The sequence below is a fragment of the Tachyglossus aculeatus genome, chromosome 11 (assembly GCF_015852505.1).
Source record: "Tachyglossus aculeatus isolate mTacAcu1 chromosome 11, mTacAcu1.pri, whole genome shotgun sequence".
Classification (NCBI taxonomy): domain Eukaryota; kingdom Metazoa; phylum Chordata; class Mammalia; order Monotremata; family Tachyglossidae; genus Tachyglossus; species Tachyglossus aculeatus.
In genome coordinates this window covers 51,248,356-51,268,008 of record NC_052076.1, presented here as the reverse complement: position 1 = coordinate 51,268,008, position 19,653 = coordinate 51,248,356, and the positions used below count along the sequence as shown (strand labels likewise).

General features: G+C 43.9%; 1 protein-coding gene across 1 annotated transcript in view; it reads right to left on the bottom strand.

Moving 5' to 3' along the window:
* ZFHX3 (zinc finger homeobox 3) overlaps positions 1-16,530 on the bottom strand; it is a 264,745-nt gene extending 248,215 nt beyond the window's left edge. The window contains exon 1 of the mRNA XM_038753465.1: positions 16,450-16,530. The gene's annotated coding sequence lies outside the window, so the exon portion shown is untranslated. The remainder of the gene's footprint in view (positions 1-16,449) is intronic.
* Positions 16,531-19,653: the final 3,123 nt, after the last annotated feature.

Below are 19,653 nucleotides of genomic sequence, written 5' to 3'. Positions count from 1 at the left end.
TGAAAATCCCCAAGCAGAAACATTAGCTCCATGGCCAAGAGATTAAAAACTCCCTTTTGTTGTTCCTTAGTCTAGCACCTCTCTCCAAACTACTCTATGACATCACAGTCACAGTTTCAGCTTCACACCCTCCAGACTTTTTAAAGATTTTAGCTAGTGTAAAGAATGTGATCCCTAAAGATCCCCAGTGACTTCCAATAGAGAATTTATCAAAACTATAGTTCGTAGTTAAAATCAAATTGGTACCAGTCTACAGTAATGATCTGTATTTTGTGTTTTCAATCGTATTTATTGAGCTATTACTGTGCAGAGCACTGTACTAAGCACTTGGGAAGTACAGGTTGGCAACATATAGAGACGGTCCCTACCCAACAGTGGGCTCACAGTGTGTTCAACAATGACAGAGTGACATTTTTAATCATATTTTGAAAATGTGGCTCATAAAGCCAGTGCATGACAAATTCTACATGTAGAATGCCCCTCTCTGCACTGTTGCATTTATTATCTGCAGTGTCTAGTGCTGGTTTTATTTCTTCCTCTTGGTGTCATGATCTTCCCAAAACCTCTGTTCTAAGACAGTTGCCCCATCTGTAATTGCTGTAGCCAGGCTAATCTGTCTCTTTGGCTGTTGTGTTTGAAGAGCACATTTTGAGGCTTTGCTTCATTAGATCTAAAGTGTTTCTTCGGCCCATCTTGCGTACAACTCCCCTTAGAGCAGCTATTTGAGTATCTTTTATCCACTCTGTTCTCATTCTAGAGTTCACAGACTTTCTTTGAGCGAGGATCTCAAAGTGCTTAACACACAATTAAATCTCTATTTTGAAGGTGCTTTGACCTTCCTTAGAGGAAAAAGGAAATATTAATCCCACATCAAGTCCTGTGTATTGTTCACATCACCGCTCCACCGGCAAAAAGCTTGCCATTATTCCCATCATCAAACTGCAGTTTCTGGGTAGGTAGATAGCAGGCAGGGTAACAGGTTTGGAGAGAGCCATTTATTAGAGGATAGCTACATAAGGAGCTTATTTGGTTTGCAGGAACCATGACCTGCTTTTGATGATCCATTTTGGTCCCTGCCTCATACCAACAAATTTCTGCTTAATTGCTGTTTTGCATTTAGTGGAGACAGGGAGTAAACAGTACTTAAATGTTTCCAGACAAAAACAATAACTCACTAATGACTAAGGCACTGCTAATTAAAATGCCCCCACTCTGGCGTGACTGACCTGACCAGCACCACAAAGAATAGAACTGCCCCATCCTCAATATGGAGGTCCTGCTGCCCCTGAAAGAAACTCATTCTTCCTCTTGCCAGTCCATTTGTCAAGCTTCCTCCCAGTTCTGACTGCAAAGGTTCTGGTGGCAGTTCCACACATGCTCCCCGAGGGACCCTTCCCTTCTGACAAGAGCCTTCAAAGCTGTTCACTCATTTCAGGAGGAGAAAAAAAAAAAACAGTTGCCAACTAGGAAGTGGATTCTTTAGATATGCTGTCCTGTGGCTTCACCTAACAGTTTTGGCATTCCAGGCTTACCCAATTTCTGTGATCTTTTAAACACACACAACCTTAATACCCCTCTATAAAAAGGAGAAGAGAATGTACTGGACCTGATAAAACAGAACTCTTCCCATGGATCACTTACGGTAATACCATGAAAGAACAGAACACACCAGGGCTGTTTAAAAAAAATTCAGCAGTGGAGACAAAATTCCATTTCCAAGATCATTTTAAAGCACCAACTCATCAGTTACATAGTGCATAACTGAAATTCCTGTACTTTGTGAACTCCCAAAAAAGGAGTAGGGTTTATGTAACAGAACCAGGCACCCAAGATGAGGCTGTTCTTCTTTCCTCCCCAATTCAAAAATCAAAGTGATCAAACTGAGCAGTAGAAAATTCTTCTCTTTTGTCTTTCCTTGGAGGTCTGCTCCGAGGTGAGTGCCTTGTAATATACACAAACCTGGCTTCTTTTATCTAAACATTACAAATATATAGGTGGGGTTCCAACAGCTCTTTATCTTCCAAAGGTCTTTATCTTCCTCCTGGCAGGTTAAAGACTAGCTAGTTAGCATCACGAGGGGGTGGAGAAAGTAATTTAAGCCCCAGGGGCCTAATGTCCATTTGTATTCACTTTCATTCCCTTTAAGGATGTAAAATCGGAGAGGTTCGATTGTTTACATTCACCTAATGCTCCTGTAAACAAATCAAAGCCTTGACTCTAGATGCTCTGAACAGGTTGAGGACAGCATCCACCCCACCCCCCCATCCCCCCTAAAAACCACGGGAGAAAGGCAAGAGGAAAAAAGCAAAAAAATAAAAATAAAAAACCCCTGAAGACTTGCAAATGCAGGACACTTGTCTAACTCTCCCCCCATCCTCCAGGTTTTCCAGCAAAGTAGGCAGTTTGGGTAGTATGTGGAGGAAATAGATACTTTCAACTGCTTTCCTCTAGCACATTCACTACTAATTCATAGTTTGAAGTTTGAGAGAGAAAGGCCGAACCACTTTCTGGTAGGGGAGGGACATAAGGGAGGGACAGCCAGGAAGGTCACAGTGAGGGTGGAGTGGAAAGGGAAAACAGTTCTTTTCCATACTTTCCCCAACAGACTCAGTGACTCATTTTAAACCATAGGGCCTGACAAAATGGAGCTTTCCCCCGGAGGGAAGGGCGCTTTCCATCTCCATGGAGACAGGAATCCCAGCCTCACCAATGTTCCCCCATCCCAAACTGACGTATGAATATCGGGGGGGATGAAGGATTACCACCGAGTCCCTCTAACAATTTATCTTCAACCTCCAGTTTGTTTGGAAGCAAGTGGGATGAAAAGGGGGAAAAAAGGTTATTGGTCAACACTGAGTGCAGAAGTTTAAGAAACACAGAAACCATTCCCTCTCCCTTGAACTCAAGTGGTACAGCTGAATGGTTCTCTAAAACTGTAAAGCTTCTTATGGCAGGGAATGTGTCTGCCAATTCCAGCGAGTGTGTCTGCTAATTCTCTTGTATTGCACAAGGGCTTAGGACAGTGCTCTGCACATAGTACTATTGATTGTAGCATTGATTGATTCTTTGAAGTATCCCTAATCCAAACACATAAAATGAGTCCCTCTCCCCAAATACTCTCACGAGCTCAAGGAACAGGACTGCTGGACTGAAGGGATACAGAGGAAGGGAGCAGAAAGCGGCTTGAAGTCTGCACCAAAGCTTGAACACAAACTTTAAAACAAGAACTGTTTCAACTTGACTGGAGAATTGAGTCCTGGCTTTCTTTTAAATGCAGATTTGAACTTTTCACCCGAGGTCAAGCAGCTGCAGCACTCCTCATCCCCAGCAGGGTCCAGGCGCCATGACCCATTCAGCCTCACAGGGTTTCCTCCTTGCAAGTGGAGGAATTAGAGACCTCCCTCCAGCCCTAACCTCTCTTCCCCCAAAGAAACCTAACGCTGAAACACAAACTCACCTTACAGGATTAGAGCCAATCAGCTTTCTGAAAGGCTCTCCAGACAATTTCCACTGTATTTTTCTCCCCCATCTTAAGCCAGAGAGGTTAGGCTAGAGAGTGGGGAATGGTAGTGGTTATTGGGGGGGGGGGGGGTATTTATTAAGCGCTTACTATGTGCAAAGCACTGTTCTAAGCACTGGGGGGATACAAGGTGATCAAGCTGTCCCACGTGGGGCTCATGGTCTTCATCCCCATTTTACAGATGAGGGAACTGAGGCACAGAGAAGTTAAGTGACTTGCCCAAAGTCACACAGCTGACAAGTGGTAGGGCCGGAATTAGAACACATGACCTCTGACTCCCAAGCCCGCTCTTTCCACTGGGCCAGGGTTCCCCTTACCACATTTGATAAAGGCAGAATCAATACAGAAGAAATCCGACGCTCTCTGCACTATGGAGAGGATCATCTAATGGGACAAATTCTAAATCTGACTGCTCCAAGAAACTGGATGTGAGACGTACCTGAATGCATCCTTACCTCTGGCTTTTTACTAATACAGAGATCTAGGCATTTCACAATTCTGTATTCACAGGGTGGTGCTTCCCTCTTTGGTGCAACTTTTAAACCCAATCTTGCTCTACCCAAGGATCTGTCTGACGCTTTAATGGGCGTTAAATGTTCTGAATAGGTTTTTGGCTATGATGCCTCTCTTTACCCCTCTCTTGCCCTAGGCATCTCCTCTGCCTCTCTCAACCCCAGATGTGGACCTGGGAAAGAGGAAAAGCAGTAATGTCCTTATGCCAAGAAATAAGAATAGGGCAACATCTATGCACATGGGACATAAAAAAAAAGTTCTTGGGAAAAGGTAAGAAGGGAAGGGCTAGACTGTGAGCCCGCTGTTGGGTAGGGACCGTCTCTATATGTTGCCAACTTGTACTTCCCAAGCGCTTAGTACAGTGCTCTGCACACAGTAAGCGCTCAATAAATACGGTTAAATGAATGAATAAATATGACAATGAATGAATGATAACAGGACTCTTCCCCACCAACAGAGAGTTGATAAAGAGGTTGGCTACCAGGCCAATGGCCTAAGGAAGCCAAGCACTAGACTCAGGCCCTCTCCACACAACCCACTCCAGAACAGGCAGCCTTAACAGATGCTCTGCTTTGCAACATCCTTGAAGTGCGTGCCCCTAAACATACACCAATACATGCTACCAACTGCAGTTTTCAAAGGAAGACACCTATGCATTCTAATTCGAGTTCTCCTGTTCAGTAAGTACCTCAGGTACTTGTTTAATGAAACTATCTGCAGCTAATACTTCAACTACCCCCACTAAAGTTGCAGCACTGAGACCCTAACCATCCTGAACTCCTGATTCCCAAACACAGGCCTATGAGGAAGAATGAAAGGTGGAAGTGTCAGAATTGCATACAACTTGTTCTCCGTCACTAGGAAAGCCCAGAAGAGCAGAGGAAACCTTTCAGTAATGCAATCAATTACTGCTCTGGGCCTCAGGGTTTGCTTTTTTAAACAGTTAATGTTTATTGTTATTTGATACAGGGATTACCCCCATTCACTGGTCTTACAAGGTTGTCTCAAACCCCAGCTTGATTCCTCACTATCAAAAGTGGACTACATCTTTTTAACTACCCTTCTCATAAAATGCACCCAGCAGGAATCTGTGTGCACATACCCCCCCCTCAAATTGGAATGGGAGAAAGAAGTGGGGAAAAGGAAGAAGTGACCATACTGCCATTAGGCATCCTCTAACCCACCACAAGAGAGTATAAGGGTGGGCTTAAAGGGGAGAAGGAAACTGCCTGATTCCCTATGTAAATGAACTGCTTAACCATCTCCTCAAAGAAGAAAAGCTGCACAGATGTGGAAGGCCCATCCTGGGTCACACAATTACAGCCATTTGCATTCCTCCTGTTGCAGGATTAGCACAGGAATGTGCTTTGCAGCTTTGTCGGAGTTCAGGAAGAAAGGAATGGGGGGGATGGGGGATGGAAGGGTGGGGAGGGGAGAGAAGAGTGGTATTTCTCTCTAGATCTGTCCATCCAAAACACTATGATACACTTCCACTTCTATGAAACAATTAGAAAATGGAAATAACTCCTGCTCTAACTTTCAAAAGCGGGTGAGGTTGAAAGGGCCATGAAGTGGAGGGGAGAAGGGGGAACATGGGAGGGAGGAGAGGGGGAGGGACAGGGGCCAGGGGCGGGGAAACGTGGTGCATTAAGGGAACTGCTTGTCCTGGAGCTTTGATCCCCTCAGTCGCTATGAGAAACCAAGTTTTCTTCTTGGGTTAATCAAAACCAAATTACTCAGGAATGTAGCAGGACAGGTCTGAGCTTCCAGGTCCTTTGTCTTTGAGGATTTGAAATTTAAAAAAAATAAAAAAAATTAAAATAAGAGGGAGGTAGTTAAAATGAATGATCAGGGAATGTTTAAAGAGAAAAAGTAAATCCCAACATGTGCCCCTCCATTTCACAGACAAAAATAAAACCCAGATAACTGATCTGTCTGAAATACAGTCAAAACTCTTCACCACTTTACCACTGCTGCCCCCAGAAAGATAGGAGGTACAAAAAGCACATGCAGAACAGGTCAAGAATTAGAAAAATACCCTGAAGCTCTTAGACTAACTGGGAAAAGGGTTCCTCTACCCTTCAGATTAAACTCCTCTCAAGTTCAGTGCTAATGACCAGTTCTGCACTAGAACAAAGCACTTCCCGAAGAATGATACTCGTGACTTTAAAAAATAGAGACCCCTTCCTTAAAGCATTTTCTGGAGGAATGAGGGAGGCAAGGAGAAGTGGTTTTATTCAAAAGAATTGTGGCTGGGGAGGAGGGCGGGAAAGAGAGATGGTGTAGACAAAAGCCAAACTAGAAGGAAGTCAAACTAAAGTGCTTTATTCCACTCTGTGAAGTGCTGCTCGGATGGTTGGACAAGCCTGCTTCAGGGCAATGAGAAGAGTTTAGAACTTAAGGACTAAGCCTGCTCTGGTTACAGAACCAACCCAAGGTGATTACTAATCACAAAGAAATAGCAAAAGTGTCTCGGCAGAGGTGAAACTGGCTTGGAAGCCTGGATCAGGGACAAGACCCTCCTCCCAGGCCACATCTTTCAAGGTTTGGTGAAATGCCCAAGGAGAGAAAGATATGCAATACTAGTAACCCACATTGCCAGAGTCATAGAAGAAATTCTCCCACGCAAAATCCAAAGGGAATTTCTATCATCATCCAGTGTAGCCCCAAGGGATGCATTTTGAGAGGGGAAAAAAAAAATCTCAGGTTGGCAACTTGCAACAACAGTAGATATCAGCAGCTATTTGAAAGCAAATCCTAGTCCAGGTGACCTGAACATTCTTTAAAACAGTCCTGCAGTTAGATAAAATTGGTCAGTACACCATTTTTTCAATTTTCCAATGCACACCTTTAAGCAAGAGTTTGTATTTTCACTATGCATTAGAGAGAGGGTGCCACAGTAAAATGAGAGGGTTATTCTGACAAAATAGGCAGTCCTAGACCCAATGTCAGAATTAGCAGGAATAGATACATACGTGGCATCAAATCCAGAGTAAAAAGGGCAATGCCAGCTTTACTTAATGTGGGCTTCTAAGAGAATGCAATCCCCGTGCTATAGGAGAACTGGTTGTACTGTGCCATCAGCCTTCAACCAAGAATAGCAAGCTTGAGTACACAATAGCAAATTAAGTAAGCTATATCCTCATTACTCTTGGTCTGGCTCCAGGGTCATGGTTATCTACAAGGTTGCCTTTAAAGTTAAGTGACCAGAAATCTCACTTGGGGCACAACTTTCCCGATTTGGAAGTTCTGGACTACAGCCCCACAAATCTGAAAACAAGAACCACTAAGTGTCCCCCTTTAGGTCCTTGGAGGGGTAGGACGGAGCTCCTTAGTTGTCAGAAGGATGGCAGCAACAGTGATTGCTGTTCCCCCTCTGAAAATGAAAACCACACCCCCACCTGAGCCCGTTGTTGGGTAGGGACCGTCTCTATATGATGCCAATTTGTACTTCCCAAGCGCTTAGTACAGTGCTCTGCACACAGTAAGCGCTCAATACATACGACTGAATGAATTTAGTGCAATAACAGCAAGTACCACTACCGCAGCTGTTGTCTTCCCCACCATGGGAGGACTGGCCCTCTAAGCGCTGAATAGGAGATTCTGGCATGGCCAGGGAATGTATTTCCCGCTGTGTCAGAAATTCCTCTTCACAGCTCGGAGGGCTGATTTTTGCTGGGCCAGGCAGCCATGACTGCCACTGGCTTCCACATCACCCCTTGGTTCAGGCAGAACCATTAGGGAAGGTGGCGGTGGCAGGGGGAATCAATCAATCAATCAATCAATTGTATTTATTGAGCACTTACTATGTGCAGAGCACTGTACTAAGCGCTTGGGAAGTACAAATTGGCAACACATAGAGACAGTCCCTACCCAACAGTGGGCTCACAGTCTAAAAGGGGGAGACAGAGAACAGAACCAAACATACCAACAAAATAAAATAGGATAGAAATGTACAAGTAAAATAAATAAATAAATAAATAAATAGAGTAATAAAGGAAGGGGGAAGTGAACAGCAAAGGGCAGTGGCCATGGGCAGTGGCGGCCTGGCGAAAGTCCTGTGGAAGCACACCCCCTTCCTTTTTCTTTCTCCCTTTTCCCTCCCTCTAGGTCCACCCCCTCTCCCATTTTGAGCTCCTCAAATTCTGGTCTTCCTCCTTTAAAGAGATTTAGAAAATATACTTTATAAACAGCAGGCTCAGTCAGGAATAGATGCCTACATACAACTCCAACTCAGATCTTTGGTGCTAATGCACTATTTAAATTCCTTAAAAACACGGCATTTGTCTCCGGAGCTCTTTTCCCTACTTCTGGGTTCTCACTCTTTTCTCCTACAAAAAGGGCCTTATACATTAAAATTAACCTGAATTATTAGTCTATTGCAAACTCCTGTGCAGTGAGAAAAAGGACACAGAGCCCTTGGACAGGCCAAAGTGTGCTGTACAACTCTCTCCCACACAGAGACAGAGGGGTGGGAACTCTAACAGAGATTAGAGGCTGCAACTAGTTTGTCTCTTGCTCCATGCCTGCAGCTGTGCAGCCAGGGCAATACCTTTCAAAGAGCAAAAACAAAGGCTTTATAAAAAAAAAAAAAGTTGTTCGCACTGACTCAGTAACCATGAAAAAAAATACTTCGCTTCAGGGCAGAAGTGGGGACAGAGAAAGTCAGTCTTACAGAGGGATACATTACCCAAAAGCAGTTAACTGTCTAGTTAGGGATCCTAAATGCAGAGCAAAAAGTTTGCAACTGGTGCATAATTGCCCTGCTTGTTTACTTGTTTTAAAGTTACCTTTCAAGGATTCTCTCAGTGTCAGAATAGAAACTACTTGTAAGCTTACGAACACTTCACCCAAAAAACCAGACCCAAGTCATGGTATTTTCCTCTTCTGAAGAATTTTTATTTGGAGGGGGGAGGAGAGGAAGGAAAAGAGAAAGGAAGTAAGAAGAAAGTGAAGGATATGCTTGATAATTCCATTAAAATCCAGGTTCAAGTAACTAATGGAACAAAATCAAAAGAGAAAAGTACCCCATTTCTGGCTGTGGCCTATGAAGCCCACAGACCTCCAAACCCAGTGTACACAAACTTGCTTTTAGGTACCTGTGACAGCCACATGGGGGTTTCACAGCCAAACTTCTAAAATAACTTGCTTCAGAGTCACTCATTAAGGTTTAAGATAATTTAGTTTCCTTTAGGATAACACTAAAGACATAAGTCATTACCATGGGTTGTAAAGGTAGGCACATTTTTTTAATAATGCCAAAAAGGGCTTTCTTCACTGAAAAATCACTGCAAAATGAAGCCAACAATAGCTGCTAGAATTAAAGCACACTCCCAAAGCATCAGAAAGCACTGCAAAGATTTAAAAATTGAGAATAAAACTTCTCCCTTCTGCAAGGCCTCGGTGGTCACACATCAGTGCAGGGGCTGCATGGACGGCCATGCTTTTAAACCAGAAGAAAATGGAGTTTTAAGTGGCTGGTTGGCAGGGCCTCAAGGGCAGCACAACAGCTCAGGTGCAGCTCTAAAGAGAAAACGACCTGCTGGTCTGCAATCTGACTCCACTAATCAAGTATTCAAATCGAGAAAGTCACTGTGGGGCTCTGTTCTTCCTTCAAGGCTAGGCACATACTCTGATCAAGGCCCTCCCTGCCATAATCCGGGGGTAAGAGGGAAAGGGCTACTGCAGATTCAACACCCTTGTATACAAGGGTGAGGGTGAAGGAGGTGTGGAGGATAAGAGAGGGGGAAACAAGAGGAAAGAGCAGAGGGGCAATTGGCTCCTTAAGGAGACAAGTGTATGACAGACTAGCCCCTTCACTAAAACTGGCAAGAAGGCAAAGGTGGGGGGGGAGAAACATGATAATTAACTCAGCAAGTTGTTAGTATTTGCATATAAATGCTGCCACAAATCACTACAAACAAGCTAGAACAAGTCAGGCCTATTAGCATATACAAGCCAGCCTCCCATGGTCTTTCTGGCTGGGTCATTGAGAGGCGCTGCTCACTTTGGAGGCAGACTGCCAACTTCTTTTGAGGAAGGGGTGGTGGGGAGAGGGAGAGAAGTGGGGGGGGGGGGAGGAAGAGAGAAGAGAAAGGGAGGAAAAAAATTGGAGGAGAAAGGGGGTACAGGAATATATCCATTTCAGATGCTTTCACCAACAAATCCAGTGGCACAATCTCAGCAAGAAAGCTGGCTTTATTCCCAGTTCATTGGGGAAAGCAGAAGAGTTGTTAGGAGAGAACTTTTTTAATATATGAAGAAACAAAGTGCCAGTGGTAGAAGCAGCAGAAGCCAAACTAAAGTGGTGAAGCACCCAGGTAGAAAGCAGTGGAGAAGTATCAGCAAGCGGCAGAAAAAATTCTTCATAATGGGTTCTCTGCCAAATGCTGGAAAACAGCTACAGCCAGCCTTGTTAGCGGAGCAGTAGCTGAATAGCATGTGAGCCCTTTCAGAATCACTTTGTACAGCAGCAGACTCAGGCTACAAACCAAACCATGTCTTCAGTGCTATATCTTCCCCACAGGTTTGGGAGAGTGCACATGAAACAAACCCTGGGGATACACACACACACACACACACACACACACACACACACCACTAGCTTTGTTACTTGTGTTACTTTAAAACCCATGTAATCATCATCATCAATCGTATTTATTGAGCGCTTACTGTGTGCAGAGCACTGTACTAAGCGCTTGGGAAGTACAAGTTGGCAACATATAGAGACAGTCCCTACCCAACAGTGGGCTCACAGTCTAAAAGGTGGAGACAGAGAACAAAACCAAACATACTAACAAAATAAAATAAATAGAATAGATAAGTACAAGTAAAATAAATAGAGTAATAAATATGTACAAACATATATACATATACGTAATACAGAGCCAAGTCTTGACACAAGACTCGGCCCTACTATATTACATGGGTTTTAAAGTCTCTCCAAAAGAGCAAAGAATTCCACTCAGGAGTTCGGCCATCATTCCCATCCCAAACACTTAGGACCATTTTTGAGTTCTTCTCAGGCATCTCTAATACATCCCAATTTTTCAATGGGGACTTTGGCCATTTTTTGCTGCTTAAAGCTAGTTTGTAGGTCTCCTCCCTAACTATCCTATTTTCAGAGATGACTTGCAGGAGGGTTAAGCAAGAGTTCTTTGCCTCCCCCTACAATGTTCAGCACCAAAACCAGAACGGAGCCCCACTAGTGCAAAAATAACTCAGATGCTTATCCTGTTGGCAGTAGGATATCCAACCCTCTTCTTTCCTTCGCCCTGCCATGAGCAGCAAAATGTCAGGGTTTTGGCCAAAGAGCAGGGCATTCGGTGGCACCTTTGGTGTCTTAGCAGCCTTAAATGCCATTCTCACCCTGATGGGGGGGTTTGGGGAAAGGGATAATAAAAGGTACCCTATTATATTTTGAGTACCATGTAGAAGAGCCTGTCCTTCAGCAAACACCTACACATGGATAAAATTCCACTATCACCATCACCATCTCTGAACACAAAGCAAGTAATACAGTGGTACACACTCTACTGCAAGGGAGGTGAATCTGTTCCTCTAATCCAGAGCTTTCACACCTGTCAAAAAATTTCTCTGGCTTTCTCTTCAACGGGAGGCCCCAAACCCCCATGCAGATTCATAAACTTATATCCTCTGCCTGGAGCTACATTTAAAAAGTGGAAGGATTTTTTAAGAGAAAAAAACCAACTTTGGCAGCATAGTCTTCTTGCTACAAGTTTTGCAGGTACTGTACTCAAATGCAAGGTGATATTCTTTCTCGCTGAAGATAGTGAAAGGAGAAGCCACTTCATAGTTTACCACTGAAATGACTGAAAAAGGTAGTGATACTAATATAGAACTTGGTAAAAAAAACAAAACGTGGACACATGATGGAAACACATATTTTATTTAAGAGGCTGATATCAAGCCTCTGACATACCCACTCACTGTGGGCTGGGAACGTGACTACCAACTCTGCTGTACTGTACTCTCCCAAGCATTTAGTACAGTGCTCATTGATGAGGATGATTCAAACTGTATGCTTTCATCAGTGTGCCCAAATTTGCACTGAAGTCTTCAAAGATACTGTCAAGCTGTGAAACAAATGGGCTGTTGCAAAGAAAGCAAGCCCCTATCCCAAGTAGCTAAATGTACATTAAAATCTAAGGCCTGCAGCCAGGGCACATTTTAGAAAGCGGAGTGCCTAACATACAAGGAAAGTAGAAATATCTTTTTTTAAAGCACTTAAGGAAACTAGTTTAAAATGTGGTAGCAAATGGGAAGGGGGAACAATATTAAAAAGTTCTGTAGCTATATAAAAGCAGAAAAAAGTGTTTGAGGAAAGAGAGGGCTTCCAAGGAGTCCCTCAAGCCAATGAATAACCAGAAGTTAAGAGCATAAAGATACAGACTGTATATAATAATAATAATAATGGTATTTGTTAAGCACTTACTATGTGCAAAGCACGGTTCTGAGCGCTAGATACAAGGTGATCAGGTTGTCCCACGTGGGGCACAGTCTGTGGGGTTGTCCCACAGTCTAAATCCCCATTTTACAGATGAGGTAACAGGCTCAGAGAAGTTAAGTGACATGCCCAAAGTCCCCCAGCTGACAGGTGGCAGAGGTGGGATTAGAACCCATGACCTCTGACTCCCAAAGTATTTTCAAAGTAACTGCCTGGGCACCTTCAAAGTGAGAAGGGCCATATCTTTATATATAGATTTATAAAAAAAATGAAAAACTTTGTACAAAAAAATTCAAAAGCTCCCCCTTTTCAAAAGAGTTCTCTCTCTCTCTCTCTCTCTCTCACACACACACACACACACACACACACACACACACACACACACACGTGGAAGAAGGAGGTGTTTATACTTATTTCACATTTAATCATCAGTTCATACTCTTGGATTTTGGGCAGTTATACTTAGACCCTGAAGACTGCCAGTACCCTTTCCTGTGTGTATGTCAGTTCAGCCATCCCCAACAATAAGCAGGTTCAATAGGAAAGTGGAGGGCAGGCTGCCTCTGGAATGCTAAAATAACTGTATCACAATTGAAAAAAAAAAAATACAAACCTACCCAGAGACAAGCGCACACATATAGAAAAGGTGATGGCGGGAAGCTCTTGTCAGAAACCCTGTTGCAGCCAATAGACAAAGATGTAGAAATTTCCTCAGATCCAACTCTCTGCAGAAATCAGAAGTGATTGTGAAACAAACAGATTATTTGGCTCTCTTGCTCCCCATCCCCCCAACCCCGCAAAAGATCGCCGAGAACTTCAATCTCCCTCCCATCCAGAAAACGCAGACTGTTTGCCTTTGTATACTGCTCCCCCAGCAACCAGAAGCAGCGTAGCTCAGTGGAAAGAGCACGGGCTTTGGAATCAGAGGTCATGGGTTCGAATCCCAGCTCCGCCAACTGTCAGCTGTGTGACTTTGGGCAAGTCACTTATCTTCTCTGGGCCTGAGTTACCTCATCTGGAAAATGGAGATTAAAACTGTAAGCCCCCCCGTGGGACAACCTGATCACCTGGTAACCTCCCCAGCGCTTATAACAGTGCTTGGCACATAGTAAGCGCTTAATAAGTACCACCATCATCATCACCTACACCACCACCCCTGGCAAACTCCCACAGTAGAAGATGACTGAGTAGTCACTAACCCCTGCCTACAGAAGCCTAGGGGGAAAAAAGTTTCACTGTTGGATCAAAGGTTTCAGGCAGAAAACACTTTCAGGACACAGCGTGAAATCAGCAGCAGATGAAAATTCCACTGTCATTTCAAATATTCTACTGAGCGAGTTTCCCTGTTTCAGCCACAAATGGTCTGCAAACAACCAAAGAAGCCCCATAAATCCCAAACTTCAGCCCCCCAAAGACACTTAAAATCCAAGGCAAGATAATCGTTTAAGAAAGTCTCTATGTTCATCGTGAAGTTAACTTCTTTCAATCAGTAAGATGGGACATGAAAAAGAAAAAAAAAACACATCTTTCACCTCTCCCTACAAAGCTGAGTCTTAGCCAGCCTCTTTTCAAGAAACGGGGAAAGGAATGGAGAAGGAGCCAAGGGGCTATATATGTCCCCACCCCTCCACCCCTTTGCCATTTGTTGACCTTTGTATTATTTCACTAACAGAACCCTAGAAACTGCTTTGATAGAAGGGATGAAGGCGGGAAGGGGGTGGACAGATCTTGGATGCACTGCACATACTAATACCAAAGACCAATGAATGAGCAGCTGAACAATTTGAGACTCCCAGGAGAAAGGCGGACATCTAACGCCTCTCTGGAGAGGTTCACATCGAAATCCCAATTCATTAATCCTCATGTTTACCCCACTACAGTGTGACCTTCACACAGGAAGAGGAAAGAGGGTACATGCACGACAGCAGATTTCACCCAGAATCCTGAAATAGCAAGTCCCATTAAAAATAGGCTGGTGGTTTCTTCCTCCTACTGCTTCTAGACCCTAGGCCTAGAAATAACTGCAGAACAAGGGCTAGTGATCTAAACTGAGCCTTTTCTGCTCAAAGGCAACATTTTTTGATACCAGCCCACAGAACAACACTTTTCTACCCTCATCACCACATGAGATTTAAAATACTATTGCGGGATGAGGACAGACCAGGGAACTAAAGACAAAAAATTCAAATATAAAATTAGCATTATTCAATTATCGCAGCCATGGGGTTCTCAAGGAAACAGGGCTGAATTTGCCTGTCCAGAAGGTGATCCCCTCAATACCAGATCACCTGTACCAAAGAATGAAAGGAACAGTCTTTACCTTTTGAGGAGGAAAAAAAAAAAAAGAGAATCCAATAATGCAGTTTCACCACTTATGCCCTAACACCACCATGGATCCGATAAACCAGCCACAAAAATTGGCATGAACCCTCTGGCCCAAGTCTGAAACATCGTGGGCAAGTGAGACTAATAGAAATTTAAACGCATAAACAGTGGGCCAACAACACCTAAAGTCAGTTGCATCATCACCGTTACTTGTAACGTATGAGATGGGCTGCCAAATATTTCTCCAGGCTAATCTTTGTCAGCTTCTCTACAAGACTACATTAAGCACTTAAGAACCAAACCAGTTACCAAAGGGTTTCTATTTTCCTCCTAGTAATTTGAGCAATTCCCTAGACTCTTCCAAAATTCTGCTTAGCCCCTTAAATATTTGTGGTCGAGGATGAAGTTGTTGCAGATCGGCAATAAAAGAAGCTTTCGGGGTAGAACTGGTTCAGTGTCAAAAACGCACCATCCAGTGTAACCAGCCTCTCGTTTTGACAAACATGAACCCCCTACCTTGTCAAAACAGGAAAAGAAACACTGGGAGTGAGGTGAGTTCAAGCCAAAAATCCTTGGCAGCTCTTATTCATTCTGCTTGCCTTCAGGCAGGCAGAGGAAACCCTATTGTCATTTCCAGATTTGGGTCTCTGCTCCTAAAACCCACAGAAGTGACGGCAACCACAACGTAGCCACAATTTCTTTTGGAAGCCCAGCACACATATCACCTCTTCTCTTAGGCTATACTTCCTCTTCCCCAGTCACATACACAGCAATATTCTGGAGTGCGAGCACTGAATACGCACCATTTCAGAGGTACCTAACTGAGCCACCTCCAGAGCATCCTTGTTCTGGGGAACCTGTGGCAGACATCCTTTCACCAAACATTAACATTTCTTCAAAAGAGGGACAAGGCCAGCTAGCCCTGACTCTATTAATGAATACTGCACATCGTGAGAAATCCAATCTCTACCCTCAACCTATCTACCCCCTGGACACACTGTGCCCAGAGACGGCAGACCAATTGGTCTATCACATAGCAACTGAAAAAGCTACAGACCAAGAGCCAATTAAGAGGTGTCAGTGGTGAAGGGAGTTGAAACACCCTTTTCAGTGTTTCTACACTATATTAACCAACTGCCTGACTTGAAACAAAACATTTTCTTCAGTGCCTTTCTATACTGCCAAAGTATTCGGGACATTTACACAACTGAAATCAAGGGCGAAAATGGAAGAAAATAAAATAAAAGTTTCAAGGTGTTTTGGAAATCTCAGGAAAAAAACGCTCTGGTGTAAAAAAAAAAGCAAATCTTCTCTGAACAGTTCTGTCAATCAGCACTCAAGGAAGGATAAACAAATGACTTCACTCTCGTGTAGAACCTGCAACCATTTTGAAAAGTGTCTGGAAGAGGGGCGTGCTGGCCAAGGGGATGAATACAAAAGGTATTCAAAGCAATTTCAATTCCGTTTGTTTCCAAAATCGTTAATTTTCAAGTGTTGGAAGTCATTGGCTTCATTTGTTCCAAAACAAAATGCAAACAATGGCCCTGGAATCTTTTTAGAAGCATTTTCATGCGTTCAAAATTTTGCAGGTACTGTACAGGTAAAGCCAATTTTTCTAGAGTACCTGTTACCTGAAATTCACTTTCTTCAGAAAGTAGTCTTCATCCCGTTTGTCCGGAATGAGTTTGATCCTGACTCACTCCATTGGAGATGGATTTACCTGTAGTCGCCTTAGTCCTGTTATTAGGCAGTATGGGGTAAAAGGAAGAAAGAGGGTGCATTTTAGATTTAATATTTACAGCACACTTGAACACTGTGTGCTTTCATGTTTTTTTCCCCCCAAATAAAATGGACATACATCAAGACCCCATCTTTAAAAATCTTGTAAGGTGACAAAGCGCAAGATCCCTTTCAATAACTCCCCCACCCAGTTTCCCATTGACCACAGGTGGCTAGCTACCTCTCATGTCTAGAAGAGGCTATTTCAGGCTCTCAGGAGGTTTCTGTTCTTCCCTACTAAATATAGACACTGCCACTGTGCACATGCCTTCATCACCTTCAGGCTAGGCTACTATAGTTCACACATTTCAGGGTTCCCCTTGAAGCTGATCCAGAAATCACAGCAGTTAAAAGAACAGGAGAGCTTGACACTCCTAAATTTAAGAATTAGGGTACCTGAGAGGCCAGCTTTACACACTTTTCCTGAGTGATTGATGGCAAGATACCAAATCCAATGGCCTGGTGATCCTTTCACCCATAATGCTTTGTATCAAGCAGTTCAAGGTACTGAATGAGGTGGTCCCATACCCATAAATCTGGCTTACCTATCTGCTGCAAATATTTGAGTTTGGTCTAGTGCTTCGTAGCTCCTCTATTATTAATAGGGTTGGTATTGTGGTAAGGACTCAGCTTCAAGTCCTTCCTTGAGGCCATCTGGCAGAGATTCTTAATGAGTGTTCAAGGCTACTAAATGATGCACTCTCAGATTTGAAATTTTCCTCTTTTCTTGGGCCTGAGTAGTTATAGCAAGATAATATACTTTCAGGAGGGAAAAGTAATTTAGGGTTAAGTGTTCACTGGCCGTTTCTGAGATACTGGCTGATTTTTCAAACACACACACACACACACACACACACACACACACACACACAAACCAAACAAAAACTAGACTGTAAGCTCATCTTCTAGGATGTAAGCTTGTTGTGGATAAAGAACAAGTCTACCAACTCTGTTATACTGAACTCTCCCAAGTGCTTAGCACAGTGCTTTGCACATGGTAAGCGCTCATGTCCGCTTATTTTTATTTTTGGCAGAGTTCCGCTTGCTTTTCCACTGGAAATATTACTCTGCTTTCTCCATGGTGTGAGGACATCCAAGGATTTTCGTCTGCTCTCCTCTTCCTTTAAATCTGTGACAAAAACAGATTCATCAAACTGTTTAAGGCTGACCAGTGGCTCTTTCTTTTCTTCAGTGAAGTATGTTGCCCACAGTTTTAAGGTGGAATCGTTGAAATCTCTCAGTTTCATAAAGGGCTGCAAGAATTAGAGTTCAAACAGTCCGAACCCACTTTCACTAGCAGAGTCAAGATGCGCTAGTCACAGGTGTGATCCCACTGGAATCTGGCAGGGCAACTCAGCCAGATTTGCCCTTCCCCCATCCCCCCAGAGAATGGTAAATTAAGTCAATGCTTCAGGCACCTGTCCGCAGTCCACTGAAAGAACTCTAAAAAGAAGTCATGTAATGGAGGTGGCAAGAAAGAGGAAGGGGAGGGGTTAACTCACCTGGAACACAAAGCCTCCACACACATCAGGAAGGAGGAGATGACATGCGGAGATCCTTTTGCGGCACTCTCAACCGATTCTTTGCCTGGGAGAATGTGAAATCCCAGCGACTCTAAAACCCCAAACTTTCTAACACTAGGAGGCATTTTTTCTGTCTCACAATGACCAAGGAGAATCGCTAAAGCCTAAATGTGGCTTTAACAAGGTGCTAGGAGGCAGAAGGCAGGAGGAGAGGGAGAAGGGCAGGAGAGGAATTTTCATACTGCTAGACGTAGAAAGTGGATTCGCTGTTTTCCTCCCCTCCCACCCTTCTCAGGAAGGAAAACTCCCCCGAGAGCTGCTGGGATTTACCCATCAGTCGACACAAGGCTTTCTACTCCCCTCCCCCAGGAGGGCCAGGGCCTGAATGCAGTCTGCCTGCTGACCAGATTCTTGTAATAGCTTTATGTAAATGAAGTCTAACTCTCACAATTTGCTAGTGTGCACTGCACTGGGAGAGGGAAGGCATGGGGTGGGGAGGGAAGAGGGGGAGAAGAGAGGAGGAGGAGGAGGAGGAGGATCCACATTACACATCAACAAAGCGGAAGGTTAATTTGAAACTCACAGCCCTGCTGCTTGTCTTTCCCTCGCTCTCGCCTTCTCTCTGTGCAAAGCCTGACATCTACAGTTCTGTCTGGCACAGTCAGGGGCTGCTAATCGGAAGCGCACGCAAGGACGCCGGGTCCAGTGGGCAGGAGCTCTCGCGCTCCTTCAGCGACCACACAGCTTTGAAGACTTTCACTTGCACACAAACCAGCCCAGCACAAATCCACTTCAGCCCTGTGCCGGGAATGGGCAGATGTTTTGGAGCAGGGAGGGGTTGGGGGGTTCACATCAGCCCAGGGTACTGCCATGATCCAGAGGGCAGCATCGCTATGGACATCAAATCATCAGCAGGCTCCTCCTAACCAAAAGGGCCTTCTGTGCACGTTGGGCGATACGAAAAGGCTGAACTGGAACAAAGGACGGTTCTCCTGGAGTGCACTGACCTCACATCAAAAGTCAAAGGCCTGATGAGAACTTATCTGAGAAGAGAAGAAAGCTCCCTCCCCTTAAAAAAAAAAAAAAGGGAAAAAAAGTCAGTTACCTCAGAACCTTGTCCATTAGTTCTTCAGCACTGTCCACGTCAGAGCCAAACCACTCTAGCATGGGTGCACCAGCCAATGTGGACAGGAATTTATTTTAAAACACACACCCATCCTATTAACTGCTTTACAGAACACTTCTGTTTTTCAGCTGCAGAAACTGAAAAAAAAAAACCACCTTCTTCCTACTGAAAAAAGCTTAAAGTAGAGTTTATAATGCTCCAGCAAGGAATAGGAGCTGCAGTCTGTACCCAGTGCACCGTCTCCTCGCAAAAAAAAAAATCTCACTTTAAAACCACAGCGTTTCAGATGTGCGATATATCATTTCTTGCTAAAAAGAGATTCTGGAGTTAAAACTGACTCTACCCCATTCAGTGCTGGCTCCCATAGCAATTTCTATGATTTTACAGTTCTCAAAAGTTA